Source organism: Balearica regulorum, chromosome 6 (genome assembly GCF_011004875.1).
Source record: "Balearica regulorum gibbericeps isolate bBalReg1 chromosome 6, bBalReg1.pri, whole genome shotgun sequence".
Taxonomy (NCBI): domain Eukaryota; kingdom Metazoa; phylum Chordata; class Aves; order Gruiformes; family Gruidae; genus Balearica; species Balearica regulorum.
The window spans coordinates 39,216,877-39,239,772 of NC_046189.1; the positions used below are offsets into that span (position 1 = coordinate 39,216,877).

Genomic DNA, 22,896 nt, shown 5'->3' on the forward strand with positions numbered 1-22,896 from the left:
GAAAACTGTTAAACACACAGCCCTCAAGCATGAAAAATATATTCGTTTAACTGTTTTATTCTTTTATCGCTAATTTACTACAGAGATTTTGCACTTACATCATTTTAGTTTGTGGCACTGGGGGAAAGAAATCTTATTTCAAAAAGATTAATTCAGATTGAAATTCTCAAGGATCCCTGTGCCACCTGAATTATTCCAACCACCACATTATGTATGTGGAGGACAGTGCTGATAGACAGTTGTGATTTTCCCACAACGGCTGTTTTGCGAAAGAAGCCTGTGAAAACTTTCAGTGACCCAGTCCCCATAACAAAGCACATGCAAAATGTCAAAAAACACATCGAATTCATAAAAGGACACCGTCCCTGTTCAAAGGTGCAAAGTCTGAAGTTTCGGGGATTAATCGTAATATTTTATCCTTTCTAGGTGCCTGCACAAAGCCAGACCCTACCAAGTGATTTAAAGGAGCCCCCACATCATTTACTCCCATTGTTGGGTGCTCTGCGATGGGTGAGTGTCTTGTTCAAATTGTTGATTCCACCTCCGTAATGTTTCTGCTAACTGGGATGTGATCCACACCATCCATGCTGTGATCTGTCACATAACGCAGTGAAAAAGAAATTGCGTGGTGCAAACATCTCATGTTTGGTGTCTGAAAATAAGTTGCGAAAAATCTGGGGGAGAATATAAGGGACAGATAACATAGCGTGTGCCACAACACAGCATGTGTGTTATTTACGTGTGCATGTATACCTATGTATAATTCATGCCTTTATCCTTAAAAATCAACAAAATTTATCAACCACAGAAAGTTATTCTTCAGTGAGAGAGTTTCAATATTTGCTCAGTTGGAACAGATGCTTTTGCAGGTCTCCATAGGGTTGGTTTTTTCATTATGTGTCCAAAACCATAAGTAGTGTAAAATGGATCAGAATTTATTGATGTTTGACTGTCTGGGTACCACATTGTCTTGGAACCTCTTAATCTCCAAACAGGCAAGTGAACACATTTTCCCCTCTCACTAATCTATTCTTCTCTTTCCAATAGCCCCTAGCACTCCTTCACTTTTTACTTCAATCTCTCTGGTAAGATTGGTGATCAGTTCATAGACTTTCTTCTCCAACCATCTTCAATGTCTTGAAAAAAATCCAACCATCTGCCTTGTTTTCTTTCTTAGTGCCTATAGATGATACCTGCCTGTTCCCAGGCACTCTTCTGTGGTACAATAGCTTGTTCTACCACGTTCAGAGAATTAATAGAATTTTGCTTAACATTAGATGCCTGTAAGAAAGATGGCCCAGGTGCAGACAGCATCTAACTATCTGGGGGACGTGACTCTGCAAGTTAGATGCCTTAGTGAGGCTGCTGAGTCGACGTATTTTTCAATCTGTTGTACAAAATGACGAGGTGAATTTGGTTCACAGCCCTTCATGTGTAAATAAATAAATAAAATAATAATACCTCTGAAACTTGATCAGAGATGAAAGAAACCATTTCCTTCAGAGAGCTAGAGAAGTGGTTTCCCATGCCGTGTGCTTTATGGTACACACAGAACCCTTTGTGGCTCGTGTTGTTTATCCTTCATATTGTACGAAGGAGTCAGACGCAAGCCTTAAAATGAGATAATGTGTCACTTCTGACATTTCACTTTTTCTATCGTTTGTGTTCTTTCTTTTAAATACTGGCTGTTCTTTTAGAAGCCCATTACGAAGGAAGATGCGTATACTATTCTTCTCAATTCCTGGTTCATAAAGTATCATACACTGTTATCTTTTTAGGTTATCAGAATGGAATCCAAATTGGAAAATACTTTATTTCTTAATCTCACGAAGGTTTGATATGAATTTCCTGAAAAATAAGCTGAGTTTTCTTTTCTTGCTAATCTTAGACCATTTTTTTCATACAAAAGCAAAAGGTGCCAGTGGCACAGCTACCTCATGTAATGAAACACATAGATTTCTCTTCTACTTATTTTATTTCTCACATTCATCATTCATATTTAATGCCACAGGCATTTGACTTCTTAATTCCCTATATTGAATTGAAGAGGCATGCACAGCATGCACTCCAGTTTAATGACTTGTAATTCTTCTTCATTGATGACATACTTTTTCACCTGAAAAACTTGTGGTGCAAAGCTTCCTCTCACATCTGCGATGTAGTCAGTATCCTTAACAAGGTGGTGACGGCTGAAGAGCTGAATGCCTGGGAAGTGTAAGGTGCTAACCTTAAATGACTCTTGGTTTGAGAGAATATTGGCCTAAGGGTTTTTCTCTTGATTTATATACATTTTTTTTTCTATAGTTGAACTTCAGTTGTTGACTTCTCTCCTGTCGGCTCTAGAACGTGCCTCTTTTCTTTGTCGTTCTCCTTTCATGAGCCAAGTTTAAAGTATTACATAACTCTCTCGCCCAAAGCTAATTAGTGTTAATCTACTGAATAGGTTTGCCAATAATATTTTTCAACAAAAAGGTTTCATAGACTTCAGCAGAACTAGCAGATCATATGAATGACAAATTACAGTATCTGATGTCAGTATTTTGAACTAAAGTACGATGGACTAAGCATTACCCTGAACATAATTTTTTTTATTTACAAATATCTCATAGGAATATCACAGTTAGGGTTTGTTATTTGCAAAAGCTTAAGATTTTGGAATAAAATATTCTGCAGAACTGCAAAGCATTAAGGCCATTATAAAAACATTGCACCTTTCCAGGTTTTCAAAGCACTTTAGAAACATTTACCAACTCTCATAGCCCTGAAGCTTGGGTAATCTTATCTTTTATTGATTTCCCAAATGGGTAGACTGAGACATTGAAGAGTTATGGTTTGCTAACTGCGAACACTCTTGATAGCCAAATGCAACGTCTGCAGGAAAACAAAAATTGACACTGAATTTCCCCTCTAACTATTACAGAGAAACCTTCTGGAGAGTTTCCTTCTGACACTTTCAGGAAAGCAGAAGCAAAGAGCGCTGAAGTTGCCTGGTTATTCAAGGAGAGCATGCCTGAATGAAGAGAGGAGAACGTGGAGGTGTTTTACAATTATTCTTCCTCTAGTCTGGAGTTAAGTTTATCTTTTCCTTTGAAACTTACTCAAGGCGTGTGTCCTTCATGGAGATAGGTGGAGGGCAAAAAAGATTTTCAGAAGAGGAGGTCTAGGGAGGAGAACAGGTCCCGTTTGGTTTCCCCTGTAGGCTTCAGGCTAGGCACTAGCTGATGAAAGCTGTGAAGAGTGAATGTATAGGTTTTTGAACAGCAATAAAATCTTTGTTGTGTTAGTAGTGTGTTTACCAGGGTCCTCTTTCCCTCCTGGTATGAGATCCTGTGAAACCATTTACTGCCTGGCAGTGACCTCTCTGTATGTGGCTTCTTTGTGTCTGTGTGTCCAGCACAAGAAAACCACAGCTGTCCTGCTGTGAAAAGGCTTTGTTCATCATCAGGCACGTAGTCAAGAGGAGGAGGAGAGCTGGGGGTTATCCAGGTACTGGTCCTTTTCAATGTAACATCAACTTTTTGGGAAGCTCCAAGAAGTGAAAGAAGTTATACTTGACTGAATACAATGATCATGAGAAAATGAGAATTATTCTGTTGCTGAATGATGATTTAAACTTAGTCTTTGTAATATTCTTGAAGTTTTCCTTTGGAATATATCCTAAAGTATCCAAAAAAAAAACCAACCCCCAAACCAACAAACAAACCCCAACAATACAGGTTGCAAAAGATCTTCAAACATTTCAGCATAGAAGTCCAAAACTTATGTGTGGGAGGGGTTTCAGAGGTCACGTAGTTCTGACTCCTGTCCCAAGGCAGGTGTGGCTCTAGCTAAAATGCACTTCAGTTATCAGGGGGTGTTTTTTCCTTGGAAATTTTCTGTTATTTTTATAACTTTCCAATAGTTCTTTTTTTTTTCCCCCTCTGAAGATCTTAATGTATTTAGTGTTCTGATTTCTCTTTAGTAGTTAGAAATGTCTCAGAAAGTGGTTATTAATAAATCATTAAAGGTTTGTATCTCATTTCATTTCCTTGCTTCTCTACTCCTCTGTATTTTCAACCATAGTACAAAGTCATTCTGAAAATATAAAGAGGAATTTTTTATAACAGAGTCGAATCTAAATGATGAGAGCAAACCTAGAAATTTTTTTTCTTTACCTGTAATACTCCTTTATTATTCAAGCTATTTGCTTAGATAAAAGATTTTTTTAACCTGATCTTGTTTTATCTGGCATCTATGAGGAAGAAATAATTGTACTCACAGGGCTTTACAAACTGCATATCTTGAAGAGCACATGGAGTCGTGTCACCAGTAGGGCTTTCCTGGGAATAGGGAATAGCAAGGTTGAATATAACGCTTGATAACTACAGATATTTTCAGTAGCACCAAAGGAGGTATGGGAAGTGATGAAAAAACTTATGAAAGGTAAACGGACTATAATTCATACTAAATATCTCCCCTTGTGCAGAAGCTCTTTTTAAATTACTCAGATAAATGAGCTCATTTATGGAATATTTTGTACTGCATGAACTTATATGGGCACCTGTCATGTATATATATTTTTAATACTGAACTCATATAGATGGCTTAAAGTCCCCCTTGCCCTTTAGTAAATTTAAATCTCCCACAAAGCTGCTGTACAGTAGTCATAAAGAAACATTTATGGTTCAACATAATTTCCCTTCATTTCTTTTTCTCTTTCTTTTAAAAAAAAGGCAGTTTAAAAGTAATAAAGCACTTCCTTCTGTAAATCTTTGATCTTTTTTCTTCCTAAGGGAAGATTAATTTGTAAATATGCTAATGGATTTGTATAATATGAAACCTTCATAAGAAAAACTGCATTAGTTCATATGAATGAACACATCTATCTTATTCAATTTATAAACTAATGGCTGAGAGCATCAACACTGTGTTCTGCTTGGTCTCATGTCCAAAATCACTGCTTGCATTTCTAAGACAACACAGAATTTTACAAAAAAAAGTGTTAAATAAGACCAATTTTGTCACCTCTGTGTGTGGGTTGTTTGTTTTTTTTTTTTCTTGATTGTAATAGTGATAATATAATAGGTTCCTGCTTTCCAGCCAGATGACTACCCTGCTCTGAAGAAATCCAGTGTGATGGGAGTTGAGCTATGTGGACGGAGGGCACCCAGCTGCATGCCCCGCTAATGAATCCTGCTGGTTTCCAGCAAGGTGCTGAGCGTGCCAGCAATCGCTCATGTGGACACCCTCAGAAGCCGCAAGACTGAGGCGACCATGACAGCTAAGTGTTCATCTAGGTTGCTTACATGTAGCTGAGAAGCTGACCCTAGCCAGCATCTCGCTGGGGTAGAGATATTGCCGCTTTTACTTCCAGCTAGAAGTCTTAGAGGACTTTGTTCCCACCAGTGTCTCCCTAGTTCCCCAGCCATTGTGGTTGCAGTGGGGGCAAAGCTGACCTCCCTGCTCCGTGGCAGGAGGGTCATGGGACATGGGCAAGGTCTTCATAGAGGGGATTCACCCCCAGTGGAGGTGCAGTAAGAAGTGGTTCACCGGAACCTCCTCTTACTCTTATGTATTCCCTGGCTGCCTTCAGGCATTGCAGCGCTCCCTCCTCATTCCCTTTTGCTCTCCAAGCCCAAGTTCACCTCCTTCCTCTCTCTTTCCTTGCTTTGGTTTATTCTGGTGCTTAGCTGAGAAGCCAGGGAGGGCTGAGGCTTGCTTCCAGCCTTGCTGCTAGTGAGGCCGTAGCATCTCTACCACATTTTCTCCAAAGAGAGGGGTGGGAGTGAAGATGGAGAGGACATGGAGAGGATGGGTAGAGCCTTCTATGTCCACCCTTTTCTTTCTGCCAATGTCTCTTTGTTATTTAATTTACACCATGCTCTTTCTCTCCTGGTTTCCCTTTGGCCCTTTCCTTTCCTGAACCAAGCAATACTAATGGAAACTTGGCACTGTGTTAAGTCAAGCAGATCTAAAAATCAAGGTCTGCGTGTTGATCCGCTGGGGCTGTGCTGTAGGACTCCATGGTCACCCATGGCGCCCAAGACCGCGGGGAAATGCTGCTCTTAGCCATGAGCTCATCTCTCTGCCTCTCCACAAGGAAGAAATCCATGTGTTTTGTTTTTAATCCCTTAAATATATGGCATATATTTTAACAAAAAGAGTGTGGGGAGGATTTAAATTGATTTTGAAGTTAGCCTTAATTTTGATCCAATTTTGTCTGCAGAATGAAGCTTAGTGCCGGAGGAGTCTAAGTGGTGACCCTGAACCTCTAAGCTTTATATGGGGATTTTTCGGCATTGTAGGCCTGGCTTATTAAGGTAAGGATAGATATCTTGAACTTCAAGCCAGCATAGTCAATGAAGGATTTGTTTGATGTGCTTGCGGTACGCAGTGCCGAGGAGGAGCGTCGTTAGCGGCTTCGGCGGTGGTGTTTTCCCAAGGGCTGACAAATTTGTGTCCGGCTTCATCGCATGGCTTTCATCCTGCTAGCCATAAACAAAAGGTGTGCATTTCTTCAGGCATGGAGCTTACCAGGACGCCTGCCCACCATCATCTGACTGCTTCCTTCTGATGCTGTCGCGCTCTGGGTGAGAATAGAATCGTAACGTGTACCTTAAGGCTGGAGAAGGAGCACAAGGAGGCAATCCACAGCTGATTTATAATGGGGGTGGGTGGGAAGGAAGTGTCAAACACTGCTCAGAATAGATGAATATTATAAAGTGGCCTGGAAAGATCAGAAATAAGAGAGATTCAGAGCTCTTTTTTTTTTTTTTTTTTTTCTCCTTCCCTCTCCAGGAAATTCTTTCCAGTGCTCCTCAATAATAGTGGGGACGGAGGGCGAGCAGAGCAAAACTTGGTGGCTGTAAAGAACAGAGACATGAGCTTGCAATGTGATATAGTCTGTTCTGTTTTTAAAAGGAAAGGCAGGGGGGTGCAGGCAGGTTTAGGCTTTTCTCTAGCTAAGTTTTCTTCCCAACAGTCAAAAATAATAGAAAGTAGACATAGAAGAGATCTGTTAATTGATCTTGTCCATTTCTTGCCCAACACAGGATTATTCCCTGCAGCATATTTACTAGTGCTGAGTTCAGCTTTGTTTTTAAAACCTCCGCAGTGACAATCTCCCGAGGGAAGTGGTGAAAGCCTGATTCTACAGCCTACTACATCTCCTTGTCGATCTGCTTTGCAGAGGGAAACTCTCACACCCAGGAAATGTTTTCTGACGTTCAGCCTACCTCCCACCCCTCCTCCCTTTTTTTTTTTTTTTTTTTTTTTTAAATTCTGTATTATGAATTCTATTTATACTCTTCTGTATCATGCAAAATACTGTCCTTCCAGGAGCGCACCATGGGTTAGCTTATAACACTGAAAGACTGCATTCTTGAGAAGGAAGATCTTTGCCTCATGTTGATACTCTCTCAACCAAAGCAAATGCATAATTTAACTACCTGACCCATCGCTGGCCCATAGATGGTTGTTAAATAACCACCTTAACTGCAGGTAGAGGTTTTGAGTTGGTTACTTGCATTTTCTCTGCCTCTGATTTTGAGATATTCTGCATGAAACAAATCCAAGAAATCAGTAGTATGACTCTTAGCATTTTTAACATTTATTTTCTGATTTTTTTTCTTGCTTTGCATTACCAATAGATGCCTGTCTGCAAAGCATGTCCTTTTTCATTGTCTCCCCCCGCAATCTTAGCACTAGATTGTGATTTGGTCGAGGTCCTATTTAAATAGTTTTGGGGTTGCCAACATGGTGTGTTCTGATATTCAGATCTCATAATCCAATTTTGAAATTAAAGAGCTTGAGGCAAAAACACTCGCACAACTGAAATGCATGTTTTTGAGCACTGAGCCAGTGTTTTCTTAAGAAAAATATACCAAATCTCCTCATTCTCTTCCCAATTAATGTAACAAATGTCATGCTCAAAATCTTCCCTTTTAACTTGTGCCCCATATAAGCACAACAGACAGCAGAAATTTAAGCTGGACTATGATTTCAGGCAAGGTATCTGAATTCCAGCTGAATACAGAAAATATGCAGAATAGCAACTGATTTATAGTGCCTCATTTACCGTCTTAACAGTATCCCCAACAATAAAAGCAACGGCAAGGAAAAAAAAAAAAAGTCTTTTAATTTTTCTTTTTTCTTCTCCCTCCCAAAGGTTTTTCTCCCCTCTGCCCAAGTCATTATTTTAAGTTTCTCGGTATTAAATCTAAAGGTTCATCAACTCACATCTTTACAGCTCTGTCTTTCTGTATACAGGACCCTGTCTGCCTGTTTCCTCTATTGCACTATTTTGTTTGTACTACTGTAATCATTTTGCTGGCCCAGATCTGTGTGGGTGTGCTGGCAGCTTTACAACAAAGTTACATGGGAACTGAGTTAAGGTTGAATATTTATTAGAAGAAGCCATCTGGCGTCAGGCTGTCTGTACAGGGGGGCTTATTTCTTTAGTAGTCTCTCCTTTTTCTTTCTAGCTCTTCCTCCCTCTCTCTCCGTTTCTCATTTACACGCCGCATATATGTGAAAAGTGGAACACACATCTCGACATATTGATTCGATTCTTCAAATTTACAGTAATTAACCCCGCTTGTGTGATTATCCTCGTCCCCTCGCCCCATACCTCTCTCCCCCCCTCTTTCCCGGTGTCGGGGGCTGGTTCCCGTGGTGGCAGCCCCACGGATGCTGCAGGGCTCCCGCCGCAGACCCTTCCCGCTCGCGCCACTTCCCATCGGCTCCGGGCAACTATAGCTTTGCTTAAACATCCCTCTCCTGCTCCTTCCACACTTTCCCTCCTCCAGCTCGTGAGCTCATAAAAAAGTGCTGCGCTCCGAAAACTCCCGACTCACCATATTAAACAAACTAGCCAGCAGAAGGGTGTCCGTGCTATTTCACCATTTGTATGACATAGCCAGGCTTCAAAGTGCAGCACTAAATTGCCAAAAGATGTTTACTTTACTTGCTTAAGAGCTCCTCGTAATTCAATTGTTCTCTCTCCCGCAGTAGAAACACACATGCATCCTGAGAGCCGTGCTCTTGTGAGCTCCCACTAGTTATTTACCCACGGGGTTTCCTCCGTTGTATTTTGCAGTGCTTGACTTTTTTTTTTTTTAATATTATTTTTTCCAGGGGCTTACAGCTCAAGGTAATTTGTTTTTTCTGGGGTGCTCAACTACAAGGACCTTAAAAGATGCAGCTGTCTGGCTGCCTTTTGCTTTTTCCCCCAATGACAGACATTTAGTGGTTTTTCCAAAAGAATTCTTTTCCTTTTTTTTTTTTTTTTTTTTCTTTTAACATGCATGAAGTTGGACATCCAAACATCCAAAATTGACGGTCACCTTGGAAAACCTTGACCTATTTTTCCTAGCAGGCCAGGGAAGCCGATACAGTCTAGCTGGCAGCCCTTTCCCACCGTTCCTGACTTTTTCAAGTTAATATTCCGACCTCGCAGCCTTGCGTAACCTCCCTGTTCGTCGGTGTGGTGGTTTTGGTGGCGATGCCAGGTAGGAGAAGGGGAGCACTGGGCAGCAGAGATTCTTTCCACTGACAGAAACAGTGAGTCACTACTGTCCTGTGATTATTCCCTGGCCTTCTTGCAAAAGGCTGCCTGCAGGGATGAAAGGAAAGTCCTTTCTCCGTGACCTACGCTGGGGGTTAGCAGCCTACTAAGCTCCGGCAAAGCACAACACGTGGGCTGATTCTGAGCAGCGTAAAGCAGGGAACGAGGGCTGTGAGCCATGGTATCTTGAAGGACACAAGCTGGGAGAGATGGTGGTTCCCAGCTTCAGCCTCCCACTACTTTTCCAGCAACTGCTGCCCCATGATACCACTGGTTGGATGATTGGAAGCATGTTATCTCCTCCCCCAGGTAGTGTCTCTTGGCTTGTCATGTCTCTTATATGTTTAATCTGGGAAAGAAAAATAAGGATTTTTCCATGCGGTGTACTAGGATGGCTGAATTAACTGCACTGCTGGTGGGAAAGGGATGGGGAGTGGACCAAGGAGGTGGTCCAGTGAGGGAGCAATGCGAGGAGGAGGAGGTTGCTGTGAGGGGTGGGTGATGGAGGAGGTAGCTGCTGAGCTGACCTTCCTCTTTTCTAAGTGTAAATGAAAGAGTTGCTCACCTTAACTAGCCCACAGTTATTCTTCCATCCACAGTATGGAGAGGGGCACGACAAGTCTTCTGGTGAACGCCAGTAACCTTAGCTCCTGATTCTCTGGCAAAATGGGAGAGGAAGAGGGAAGAATGGGCAAGAGGCATTGACTTTATTACCACTCTTATTCTGTTTGTCCTTTGGCAAGACACTTAAGTCACCTTGTCTCGCTTGTAAAAGCATAACGATAACTACCTTCTCCTAGAAGCATTGCAAATTAAAGATAGCTGTTGGTAATAAAAATCTCTGAGATGCTTAGAAGAAATGTTCTGCCAAGGTGTGTAGCTTAGTCTCCCTTGTCAGACCTAGATGTCCGGCAGCTACGCTTTGTCACTGATACAAAATCTATTTTATGTACAGAAGAACAGGCTGAACTGTTAGTTACTGGTCTGAACAAAATAATAAAAAGGCTTTTGAATTCAGTTTTGCTTTAAAGTTTGTTGCACTTATCAACTTTCCATGCTCTCTGGACAGGCAGCGTGAGTATTAATCTCCGGTGAAGTATGCCAGTGCTCGCCCCGAGTTGGCGTTACACAGACCAGACCAGATAATGCCGGAGCGAGGACAGTAACGGGGCAGCAGCTTCTCACAAGGACGAGAAAGCAGCCGTGAGACAGGATGAGCGCTCAGGATGGAGCAGGACATGGGAGAACATCGGTGCCAGATTGAGTATGTTAAGCAGCGACTACTGTCACCAATTAAAATAACCATAAAAAGCCAGACATTCCTCACTGAAATAACTCGTAACAGATCCCAAGCGCTGCGTTACCTTTCAGCAGAGCTCTGCGAGGGAGCTGCGGCCCCTGCAACGTGTAGATCTGATCTGGAAAAGGGACAGAAAAAAGCTTGTTCCCATCTCCCTTCCCAGACCACACCATCTGCTACAGCCCTTCTGAGGCTCTTTCCCCACCTCTAAACCCTCTGCAGCTTTTCAGCAACCCGTTTTCTGGTGTCCCCTTCCCTCTCTGTTAGCACAGATGCTCCCAGACTATAACCCTTCTGGCTGATGTTGGGGTAAGTCACGAAGGTGGCAACCGGCAGCTTCACCTTCCAGCTCTCCTGTCGTACTTAAAATACCAAATTTGGCCCACCGTGCTCCGGGCACGGATTGGGAACTGCTCCAGAGCGGAGGTAAGGGGAGCTAGGAATGCAAACCAAGCAAGTAGGACAACCTGAGGTCCTCTGCTTGTCTCCTTGGAGAAAGCCCCCTTAGTCCTTTACTTAAAAAAAAATTACTCGGGCAACCCCAGAGCAGCTAATCTAACGTGTAAGTGCAAGGTAAGGCAGCGTGTGTTTTCACGTGTGCCTCCAAGCTGACAAGTAGTTTAGTTTTCAGTACAGAAGTGAGTAAATGCTTTAGATTTGTCCGTTCTCGCCTTTCCACGTAGTCATTAAAACGTTTCAGTTCAGCCTTTTTTTCTGTTTGAGAGTAGTAATCAAATTTACCTGTAGCCAAATTTACTACATTAGTTTTTAAACATACACGTGTAAAAGTGCTGGCGTGTATTTGAATGAAAAATACAACTTGAATAATAATAGGAAAGTAAAATACAGGCTTCAAAATATGAATCCAAGCACTGTGATTTATCTTGGAAGAGGAGATGAGTATCTGAGTTGTAGTAGGAACACGTGGCCCCTGTGGTAGAGCAAACTCGTCCTCCCAGCCCAACAGTTCCTCAGAGAATGAGCCAAGTGACACAATTTAAATAACTATGCTAAAATCCTCATTGGTTTAGTATTTTGCAGGAGGAGGATGAGGATATGACAAAAATGCATGCATTTTGAATTTTAAGTATGAAAGATATTGATACCAAATCCAGCGGATACAGTATCCATAGTCTGTTCTAGGGAATATTTTTTACAGCAGTTGAAACATCCTGAGGACCCTAAAATTAAACTTTCAGATGTCAGTGAGGAACTTACCATTCACTTATTCTGCAGGCTTTGAACGTGCAGCTTCCTTTAAGTGGCTCTTTTTTGTTTGTTTTTTGGTGGTTTGGGTTTTTTTGTTTTTTTTTTTTTGCGGGGGGGGGAGGAGGGGTTGAGTTTATATTAGTTGCTTTGACATTCAGTCGCTATTGACAATAGCTGCCTCTCCTTGTGCATCAGGTGGGTGGTTGTGCTACCAGTGCGGCTGCACACGCGTGTGCACACACGGACACGCGCACACACGGACACACGGGGTCTCTCTGCCTTCTTGTCCGTTGTGGCTATGGACAAGGGGATGCTCTCGTTCAGGAGGGGGGTTTATTCGATGTTTTCCAGTGTTGCCAAACCAGGCGTGCTATAGATAAGACACTTGGTTTAGAGGGATTTATGCTGCTTCCCCAGTTACTCGGAGAAACCCAGCTGCTTGAATCGGGCTGCATCGGACCCAGATACTTTTGCTTCTGAAATAGCATATGGTTTTAAACCCAAACTCTTCTCTTTACTGCTCATTTAGTCAAACAAAATATTTTTTATTGTTGTTTCTGGACTTTTTCTTTTCAGACACAATTCCTCTAGGCTATTGTTATTTCAACAAGAGAGGGGGAGGATAGGCTCAGCTAGTTACTCTGTGGCTTTCTGGTGAGGAATTAAGAATTACTCTAACAGTTTAATAATGATAATCTCCAAATAGTTCATAACGGCAGTAAGGGTAATTAATGACATTTGAACAGAAAGAGTTCTTACTCCCTAGGGAAATGTGATATCCACAATTTTATTTACATCTGAAGTTGTTTCAAAGGTAAAGGAAAAAAAATAATAATCTGTTTTTAAAAGGGTTTCATACTCTCACTGTTTCAGATTTTATCTTTATTTATTATAAGCAAATAAAAATAATAGAGTTTTCGCTAATAATAAAAACTGCATTCCATGTTAAATCCAGAATTAGGTTAAAAAAAAAAAAAAGAGGAACTCTTATACGTTTCCTGTGGGATTAAGATTTTCTGAAAATTATAAATCACCAGTGATACTGTGGTTTACAAAGAAGGATAACTTCTTTTTAAGAGACCCACATATTTACATTTTAAAAATATTTTTCATAGCCTTTAGAGCCATTAAAAGAACTTAAATAATTTTGATGATAAATGCTACGTACTATAGCTTTTATGTTTTGGTAGCACTTTTTATTTTTCCTTCACATAGCTGACCTCGCTAAACCTTTGAAAAATGCTGTTACATCCTTTTACGTTCTCACAATTTTACAATGAGGGGAAAAATAACTCCTGTGATAGTTTTCAAGATAATACTTGAACTAGCCTGATTCAGATGTTTAGGTTTTGAAAGTCAACAGAAGGAAAAGGGTTTAGTTGACCTTGGGTTTTGAGAATAAATAGGATAACACCTGATTCAAGACAGGAAGCTTTAGTTGGGGTAAATATACAGAGCGAAGCAGAGTGTGTCAATCCCGTTTAGCATTTGAATGCAGCCTCTGCTCTTTTGGTTATGCTCTTGAGCCTGTTTCTACTTTTGGCTTTTACATTCCACAGAACTTCTGTAAAATCAGTAGGGACAGTGCTAATAAATTTATAATGTTGTTTTGTATTTCTGAACATAGTACCTCAGTAATTAAGTGAAATATTTATGATGAATATAAAACAATGCAAATTCATTTGTTTGCCTGAAAGCTAGCTTGTTATTTATTTAGATTTATCTTTGAATGATTCTTTAAATTGAATCACAGTATGAATGAGAGTGATATTTAAAGCAGAGAAAATTTGCCATAGTGTATTGGTGCATTACACTGTATTATCTAGTGTCAAAACTATGCAGAGAATGATTAAAAAACCCCCAGAAAACAGAAAAACTTTGACCTAACAAGCATTTTCTAGTTTTATGGGGTTTTTTTCTTGTAGAAATTCCACAAGCTAAATCATTTCCCAACGACTGAAATCTTTAATAAACCTTATGCTTTATTATAGCTGGCTGTACATATGCAAACCGGATCTTGAATTACACGACAGGTAGGAGAAGGTTCAGCACAACACTATCTAATTTTTGCCTTAGCCGGCTGTATTTTGCTTCATGGGCTACTACTTCCAGTAGTTTTCTATCGCTTAATATTTTCAATCTGAAATCCTCTAACCAGTTCTATTCCAATGAGAGTAGTGACCTATGAAAGGAAATGTCTGTGCGAAGTGTCCCTGTGTTGATGATTATGAACTAAATTGTTTACTTCAGTTGGACTTTTTTTCTCCTTCCCTAAGTAAAAATTATCTTCCAAAAATAACTTCCTTTATGAACGTATTAATGTCGTTCTCCTCATCTTTCTGGTTGATGGTCATCATGTTTATGTCATGACTAAGGAATGGTTATTTTGATGTAAGACCAGAAAATATGATTGTTTAGTTTAAAAAGGATATTTTATTTCGAAGCTATTACACGATAAAGTGTTGCACATCCTCTAATAAGGGTAGCTATATATAGTATTTTATCTAACTCTGGATGGACTGCTAATGTGCTGAAAAATTGTTGAGACTCATAGGTGGGAAGACTCCCCTAAGATTTTGGAAAACTTCAGCGGTGTACGGTATGCATGTGTCTTCTCTTTCTTGTTTGATCTTGGTTTGCTAAAACACCCCTGAGCAATCAAAGGTGACCAACTCTTGCATGAGTTGACAATGTACAGCTTCCATAAGGTGCTACCTTACTGGCTAGTCTACAGCCAAAGTGTGGGTGCTCGGGGAAAACCTGACCGTTACTTGGAAGCTTTATTTGGTAAAGCATGTTATTCCTCAGCCTTGTCATAACGTTATGTTTGTTTTACAACATACAGATAGATTTTAAATGCTTTGCTTCATTACACGGAGGCATCGAGGTTGCCATGTTCAGGCCAAGGGCACGGCTCCTGGACATTAGCAAAAGCAGAGACTGACGTTTCTACCTTATGGTGTCTTAGGTTGCCACCAAATGTGCTGCCACCGGAGCACGTGTCTGGTGATACGTGAACAGCTGTGTGTGACATAGCCGATCTGCAATGCGTGCAGGCCACGGTGAAGGTAGGCACCTGCAGGAGTTTGCAGGTTGGCGTTTCGGTTTGTTTGTCGGCTTTCCAGCAGCTCCAGAGGGAGAACGTTAGCAAGGTGTTACGAGGTACCAAGTCAAAGGTGTGCTGTGCTGGCCAGGAACAGAACAAGGAGTTTTGAATGACTCTATTGACATCTTTAAGAAAGTTTTGTGCGCTTTTTTTTGTCTTTTAGAGAAAAGCAGCAGCTTAGAATTAGCAGAAGGACTTCCATATTTGCTTTTGTTTTGTCAGTGAATATATTTTATTTTTACACCTCTTGTGCCTTAACATTGGTAATTTTGTCTATTAATAAGTGCAACTCACACAGACAATCAATGAGATAGAATATAGGCATTAACTCTAAGATTTAAAAGGGTAAAATTTCAATAAATCAGCCATGCCTGCTGCTTACTTTCTGGGCTCTTAGAAAACTATTTGAAGCATGCTGTAAACATAGAGGAGGGCTCAGTAAGTTTAGTTGGCTTGAAATGTGCTACTGTGTGTTACTGTAAGAATGCTGTTTGGAGTCCCTTGCTGCCGCGTACGCTTTTTTTTCTTTGAAAACAATTTCCTTTTTGGAAGTGCAAATCAGGCACTAGAGTTTGATGCCATAGTAGGGCTGTGAAGTCAACGGCTGAGAAGTAGGCCTCCAATGATACAGAAATATTAAGCAAAGAGAAAGGGAAACGAGTGCTGTGCTATACTATTTATTACTGTAGAAATTTAACTTGTGATTATGCCTTAGAAGTTTAAAATCCAGACACGATGGGCAATCTCTGTCCCTTCTTCTTTTCCCAGGTCAAAAAAAAGTCCTGCTGGACTTTCCTTCTTTTCAGGCATTCCTGGGAAGAAGATGGAGTTGCCAGCTTCAGTAAGTACAATGACGCTCCTCTTTTCCTTAAAACCTCAATGGCATGAAATTTTCAGCTTTCCTCATTTTTAAAGTATAAAAATTTATTTCTCCTGGTGGATTCCCCATGTGGAGAGATTTAAAGAAATATATGAAGCACATTCATAACGATGAACAAGTAAACATTCCCACTCTCTCAATTATTTTTGATTAAAAAAAAAAAACCAAAAACAAACCAAAACCCACAGCATTTTTGAACAAATATCATAATTTGAGGGCTGCCTCAAGGCTTCAGAGCCCCGGGCTGGCAGTGCCGCAGAGGTACCGGGGTGTGCTGCGGAAGGGCATGGCAGGGGGAGTCCTGCGATCCTCTCAATCCAGCCTCAGAAAGGAGGCTAAAAAAGCCCTCTTTGAAAGGGATATTTTGGTTAAGGTCATATTTCCTGATATTCCCAGATTACACGTACAGTAGAGTCAAAAGAGTATTCAAAAATCTCAAAATAGAGTTCAAAATACTCAAAATAGGACTCCAGTAGTACAAATAGCATTCAAATCAGAAATAGCCCAGGCTCAGCTCCGTGGAGGGTTGCGATGGCCACGAGGCTCAAGCCCACGTTGTCCACCCTTAGAGCCGTGCTGCTCCTTCGGGCTCTGGATCGCAAGCTCACCGTGGCACCCGTGGCCCCCGTGGCCATGGCTATGGTTAGACTTCCTAGCTGGTTTTTGTTAATATAAATAGTAATAATTTTATGTTGGGTCTTAGCAGACGTATTAAATTTTTGGCCTTGGCTTGCTGATGTCATTTTAGAAAAGTACTTGGAAAAGGCCCACGAGAAGTTTAAAGTGCATGTATTCTGAGGAAAAAAAAATAAATATTAAAAATAAAGTTGTTTACACTGACCTGAAAAACGTTATAATCTCAGAAGGGCTTTTTGCCATTGAGCCCTGCAATATGTTTTTAGTAAGGGGATTACTAGTTCCCCTCCCACCTTCTCCCCCCAACCAAAAAAACCCAAACCCACATTAATGTTGTTAGTAGTATAATTGCCTCAGTCCTAAGATGTATTTCTCTGCTGTGGTTGACAGTGCTGGGGAAATAGCTGGCTAAGTGATTCTTGGATTTTAAACCACAAAAGAGTGATCATGAGTCCAATATTCACTTTTCAAACTTGGGAGGAACATGATTTTGACCTCAGAAAAGGCACAATGCCTGTACTCATTAACATTTTCATACAGAATTTTTTTCTTTAAGGGTGGCTCTATAGGAAGACCATAGTGTACCTGTAATATTGACTCCTTTAACTTTTTTCTTGGCTTTTCAGCAGTTGCAGGTCATGGCCTAAAACTGGTAACCTTCCTGAACAGGCTCTGGGTCTGCCTGTGATGAAATATATGCGATGGACAGCAGACCCCGACTTTGCTTCAGTAAATAATAATATTATCTGCCTTTGTAGAGATGTTAATTACTAGGAGCTTGGAGTTAGGCAAGGTAACTTTTGGTTAGAAAAAGGGAATTTACAAAGACTGGAATGTTCAATTTTTTTGGTGGTTGGTAGGCTTTAATATGCGCGTCTTTATTGGATGCTGTAGAGCTGTCAGTGGGGATCATTGGATCAAGTGGGCTCTCTGAAGCACGTGAGTGTGACCCAAACACATGAGTATTTAGCGGCGAGTGATAGATGACGTTTTGGTCAGGGTCTTGTGGGAACAAGTAAGAAATGTGCAGTATGCTACAAAACCCCGTTGTTATGCAAGGAGGCAGGTCCAAGTGGCGCCTTAGTAGCACACAAATGAGTGTCATAATTTCAGAAAAGTTACTAGCAAACCATCAGACGCAAACCCAATACATAGTCAGACTATGTGTAGGGCTAGTAGTAGACTTGTAACAACAATGAAGAATGGTGAAGAAGTAAAAACGAGAACAACTCAGAAACCAAATCTTACCTAGAAATTCAAATGCAGATATTTTCACCGTTCTTACTGGCTTTCTGAAAGCCACTTGCACTAACAGAGCTTTATCTCTATACATCTAAGTGGAGTTCAGATACCATGCCAGTAGCAAAAACTTGCTTTAATTATGAAATAAAAATAATTTTTAGTGGAAATTGAAGTGGTTTAGGTCTCAATACTGCAAAGAGTTTTATGCTTGTGTTTAATTAGTGTTAATGTCTCTCAGTAGTCCCATGATGAATCCTATTGATGAAAATGGTACTGCTCAACTAGGGTATAGCTGAGCATATAAATATGTCTTTACAGGATTAAGGTTTACAATTGTACAGATTCATTTTCGCTAGAGATCTCAAAAAGAGAAGCTTGAATTTAGAGTTAAAAATACATTTTGCTTTCCCTTTTTTGTTGCCCCAGTTATTAAGAAAAAGGCTAGACATATTAACCTGCGGCTCCATATACACTAAGCTACACACAGTGCTTGCTCCTGTGCATAAGAAAAGGTTTAAATTCCTTATCATTCTGCTGGCTTGATTTCCACCCTCTCATAGCCTGTCATTCGTACCAGCTAAAGTATTTCCACTATCCCTCAGAGAAAAGCAAAGCCAAAGCAAATTAATCAGAGTAGCCACCTGCTTATATAGCTTAGATCATCTAATCAAAGAACTAGAGCACTACAGTGATGGAACATTCGGTTCAAATAGCAAATAACACATACCAAATATTGAGAGGAACAGTGTCTCAGTGTTTTGAGGGAGAGTAATCCCTGTTTATCAGTTGGCTATCATGAAACAGTCAAATATTCTGAATTTTAGATCACACACTGCATTTGTTGTAACTTAATACTTTTCCCAAATAAAAACAAATGAGGCAAGAAGACTTTTGTCCCATTAGCAATGTGTAAGTGAAGATCTGCAAATAATTAGATATCTAGGATACATTATACTGATAAACATTTTAAATTATTAAAAATATTAATAAGGAGCACTAAGTTTTTTTCCAACTAAGAAATTATTTTCTGATGAAAGTGAGAAAAATTATTCTGTATCAGTTAAAAATTTGTATGCGCTGCTGCTGAAAAGTCCATAAAGTTAAGTAAATTTCTGGTTTATAAAATAAGACTAATTTTCCTGGAAGAACATATATACACCTGTGGTGGACACATGCGCATGCTTTTTCTTATAATTGCTCTCCAAATTTTGAATTTGTATTACACATTTTCTTAAAATTCAGACTATTAAAGTGACTTCTTTCACTAACAGAAGGTAGGAGTACTGAGATCACAAACACAATGTCAAGAAGCATCGTGCGTGTAGGCATGCGTTATGCCAGATTAAGAGCAGTGCTTCCCATGCCTGTTCCTCTATCTGCCTTTGTTCAGTTATGAACACAAGGAGAGATATTAATTTGCTTACATCTAAAAAATGCATTTCATTCCTGGTTTTGATGCACAATAAAGACCGGAGAAAGCTTTATTTTAAGTGAGAAACCATGTCTATCTGCCTTTCTTCTCAGCATCTTCCCAACAGCATTTTACTAACCACCGATGCTGATTATTTTTAAATACTTGCTTCTCTCTCTTTGCCCCCAACAGCAGTGTGTCATCCAAATCCACTGGAGCTACTCAGAATGAACCCTGTCAAATATTAACATACATTCAAAATGAAAGAAAAAGCTTCCTTTGTGCCTGGCCTACTCTTACACAACTGGTGAAAGCCATGAAGAGGTTTGAAACATCTAGCGATCTTCCCGTGCTGACCATCGTTTCGCAGTGACCCTCCTGATGGACCTGTCCCAGGTCTCCTCTGTGGTCAAGAAAATTTTCCTCACAAAACTTTGGGCCTGCTACCCTGCTTGCTGTCAAACTATGGAGCCTTCCTTGGGCGTTCATGGGATATTACTGACCTGATGCAGTGTAGGATGGTACCGGAGAAGACACGTGTATCTATATGTGCTGCAGTGAGTATTGCAGCTGAAAGGAGGAACAATTTTATTCCCTTTCTCTCATGTGTGTTTTTTTTGGGTTTTTTTTTTTGCTACTAGGAACTTCCCAATAAAGGTGAAGAAATCACTGGTGTCTTGCAGAGTTCGAAAGCAAAACATTAATGGAACGAAACGTGCATCTGCCAGTGATGCTCAAGATAATGTAAAATTGCAAATATGGCCAAGAGACACTGTGTCCTGTATTGGTAGGCAGGTGAAGTTGCAGAGACAAAAGTCATAACTTCAGCTTTGGTTCAGTTAACTATAAGCATAGGCAGTGTAGAACAGAATAAGTCACCTGAAAATTGTTTGCCATAGTTGCCATTGTTTTCCATGGTTTCTACAACCATGGAAAAATCACACAATATCTTTGTTTTTCAGTTTTTTTGCTTCCTCAAAGTGGTAAAAATAGCACTCTTTACTTCAGAGGGGCACTGCAAAGAGAAATATCTTGAGGCTTGCCAAATGCTAAGATCCTTTTGTGTGCAAATAGCCATAGTGTGTTTTCAGAAGCAACTTCTGTAAAGGGCTGTGAAAGGGTTTTATCTTACCTGACCACTGTTCTCCCATGACATACTATCTATGCTATCCTACCTTTTCTGGCCAGGAGGTACTCGCAGTGTTTTATTAAGTCTGTTTGTCTGCTTGACCAGTGTCCATTTGCTGGCACTTTTGTGCTAGAAGTTTCCACCGAGGGCTGAGATTGATGCTTGGCAAGGGAAGTTGGAGGATTTGAAGAGCACTCCTTGGTGAGATGATGTCCTTCTGACCAGAGTGAAAATCAGGAACACCTTCTGCAGGAAAGTTGGGCTGATTTAAGGGGGAAAATGTGAGGAGACAAAAAGAAATCACCACGGGGCTGTGAATATAGGAACAGGAAGGGAATGAGATGCTTTGAGTGGGAGGAATAAAATGTAAAATAACAGGGTCAGTACCTTGAAATCTTACAAGGCCTTGTGTTTAACTAGGCATATCAAAGGCTGTGTCTTCTGCAGCATGACATGTGCTCCTTTCTTCCCTCACTTGGTATTTAGCCTTTGCCTGTGATGGCGAATCAGACAGGTCACCCCGGCGCATTGCTCCAGCCTGTCTTGCACACAGCATGGCACCAAATTGATGGCTGCTCCTCACCCTGTGACTCCCAGCTCCTCTCGGCTTTAGCACAGAGAGTTCCCTCTGATCTGAACGTCTTCAGCTGTTGTCCTCCACGTAGGGGGCCCTCGTGTTTGGCAGTTGCTGCTGGATCAGGCCCATGCAACTGCTACCACAGCTCGTCTTCTCCAGCTTAGCTCCAGGTTATCGGAATCTGAGAATGAAGTCAAAGATCTTTGATCCCGATGATGCCGCAGTGCATGTGACAAGCACATTGGCAGCTGGAAGGACCAGGACAGGTTTCATCCGGAAAGGGGTTGAGCAGTACAGGAGGAAATTATTGCACTGCTGGTTCTGAGAGAAAAACACTCTCAAAAAAAAAAAAAAAAAAAAAAAAAGTTTTGCGGTTGATTTATTTCTATTATGGGCTTATCCTGCTAGCTTGTTCTTAGAGAAGAGCTGTTCCCTGAGGTACGATTTGTCCATTTTAGAAACTCTCCTCTCCCAAGAAATGTGCAACAGTGGAAAGAACAAAAGTTGGAGCTGTGTTTGAGGGAGAAATCTAGAAAAACTGATTGAGCAGCTGTATTCAAGCTGAACGCAATGCGTAACTTTTCTGGGGTGCGACCACTTACTGTAAATAGTTGAGGAATGCCTATTCCTCAGAGGGACTTCATGAGAGTTATAATGTTCATTTTCAAGGTTTCCCCAACAGCAGCATTTCTCCCAAATTCTGTGAAGATGGTGTTTTGAGAGTTATATAAAAAAATAATTTAGGAATGATTCTCTAACAATCAGATGTTTGGGGTTTTTTTGGTTGTGGGTTGTTTTTTTTTTTTCCCCCCCCCAAGAGTGTCATGGGGAAGGTTGATGATGGTAAGTGTAGTGGGTGGGCCGGATGGGTGCAAGAGACATGAAAGACAAAGTCAGGCCAAGAGCTTGCAGAAGGCAGAAGACCGTCGCACCCATGAAGACACCGCTGCTGAGTCAGGCCCGTGGCTATGTGCACGCCCAAGAAATACACATGTGCTGATAGAAAACAGATTTAATAGGTAATCGTGAAATTGCTTTAGAGCTCTGGATGTGTTTGGAAGTTTGTGACTGGTTGTCAGTGATGTCATAACCATATTTATTATAGCTCATAAATGGATGGGTCTGACTGTTTTCCTTATTTTAATGTATAAATTGCAGTTTATAATGGCAATAAAACACTCCAAGCTGCGCATTTCAGGGTGATTATTGCATTTCTCAGGTGGTTAAAGTTACTCTAACTGCCTTTCAGCTCAGATTTCAATAGTATTTGCCCAGTGTTCAGGCCATTTTTACTTGTATTTTTATGTACAAACCTCAAATTAAAGTGTTTTATTGCTTTTTAATTAAAATGTTGAAGTGTAAAGAAGGAATGGTCACAGGCAGATAGAAAGTCGCAGTAGTAGGTGATTTGATGTAAGAGGGAACGTACAAGAAGGTACATGGGGAGAGGAGAGGCTGCGGAGGCTGTCACTGTGTTTGGGTATTTCACAGGTACCCACTACTAGTTCCAGGAAACGTGGTTGAGCAGAAACGTTTGTGGGCCAAAGGTGTGGGTGTCTGCCCCGTAAAAATCTAGAGCAGAGGAATTATGGACTGAATGGCTGTGTACCCTTAATTAACTGCTCAGCGCCAATGTGCCCTCCTGGTTGAGGCTGAGACATTCTGATGTTCCCTGTGACACCTCAGCTCATGGTGTTCCTGATTTTTAAGAGGGGAAAAAAATACTCTAGTCTCCTGCACTCTCACTCTTTGAGACACTGGCCACCTCACGCGTGGCTGATTGTGCAGGGCAGGGTCCAAATCCAATGGCAATGGTGGGCTTTTAATGGAACATAGTTATTCTGGAAGAAATAATTTCCTGG

The 22,896-nt window shown here is 40.8% G+C and overlaps 2 long non-coding RNA genes across 3 annotated transcripts in view; one reads left to right on the top strand and one right to left on the bottom strand.

Moving 5' to 3' along the window:
* Positions 1-3,047, top strand: part of LOC142602279 (uncharacterized) — an 86,823-nt gene extending 83,776 nt beyond the window's left edge. For both annotated transcript variants that reach the window (XR_012835944.1, XR_012835945.1), the window contains exons 3-4: positions 427-510; positions 2,921-3,047. This is a non-coding gene — a long non-coding RNA (uncharacterized LOC142602279). The remainder of the gene's footprint in view (positions 1-426; positions 511-2,920) is intronic.
* A 1,970-nt stretch (positions 3,048-5,017) lies between these two features.
* On the bottom strand, positions 5,018-8,927 carry LOC142602395 (uncharacterized). The gene is made up of 2 exons (XR_012836192.1): positions 8,835-8,927; positions 5,018-6,706 (listed from the first exon to the last, which is right to left on the bottom strand). It is a non-coding gene; the product is annotated as an uncharacterized LOC142602395 (long non-coding RNA).
* Between the last annotated feature and the right edge of the window lie 13,969 nt (positions 8,928-22,896).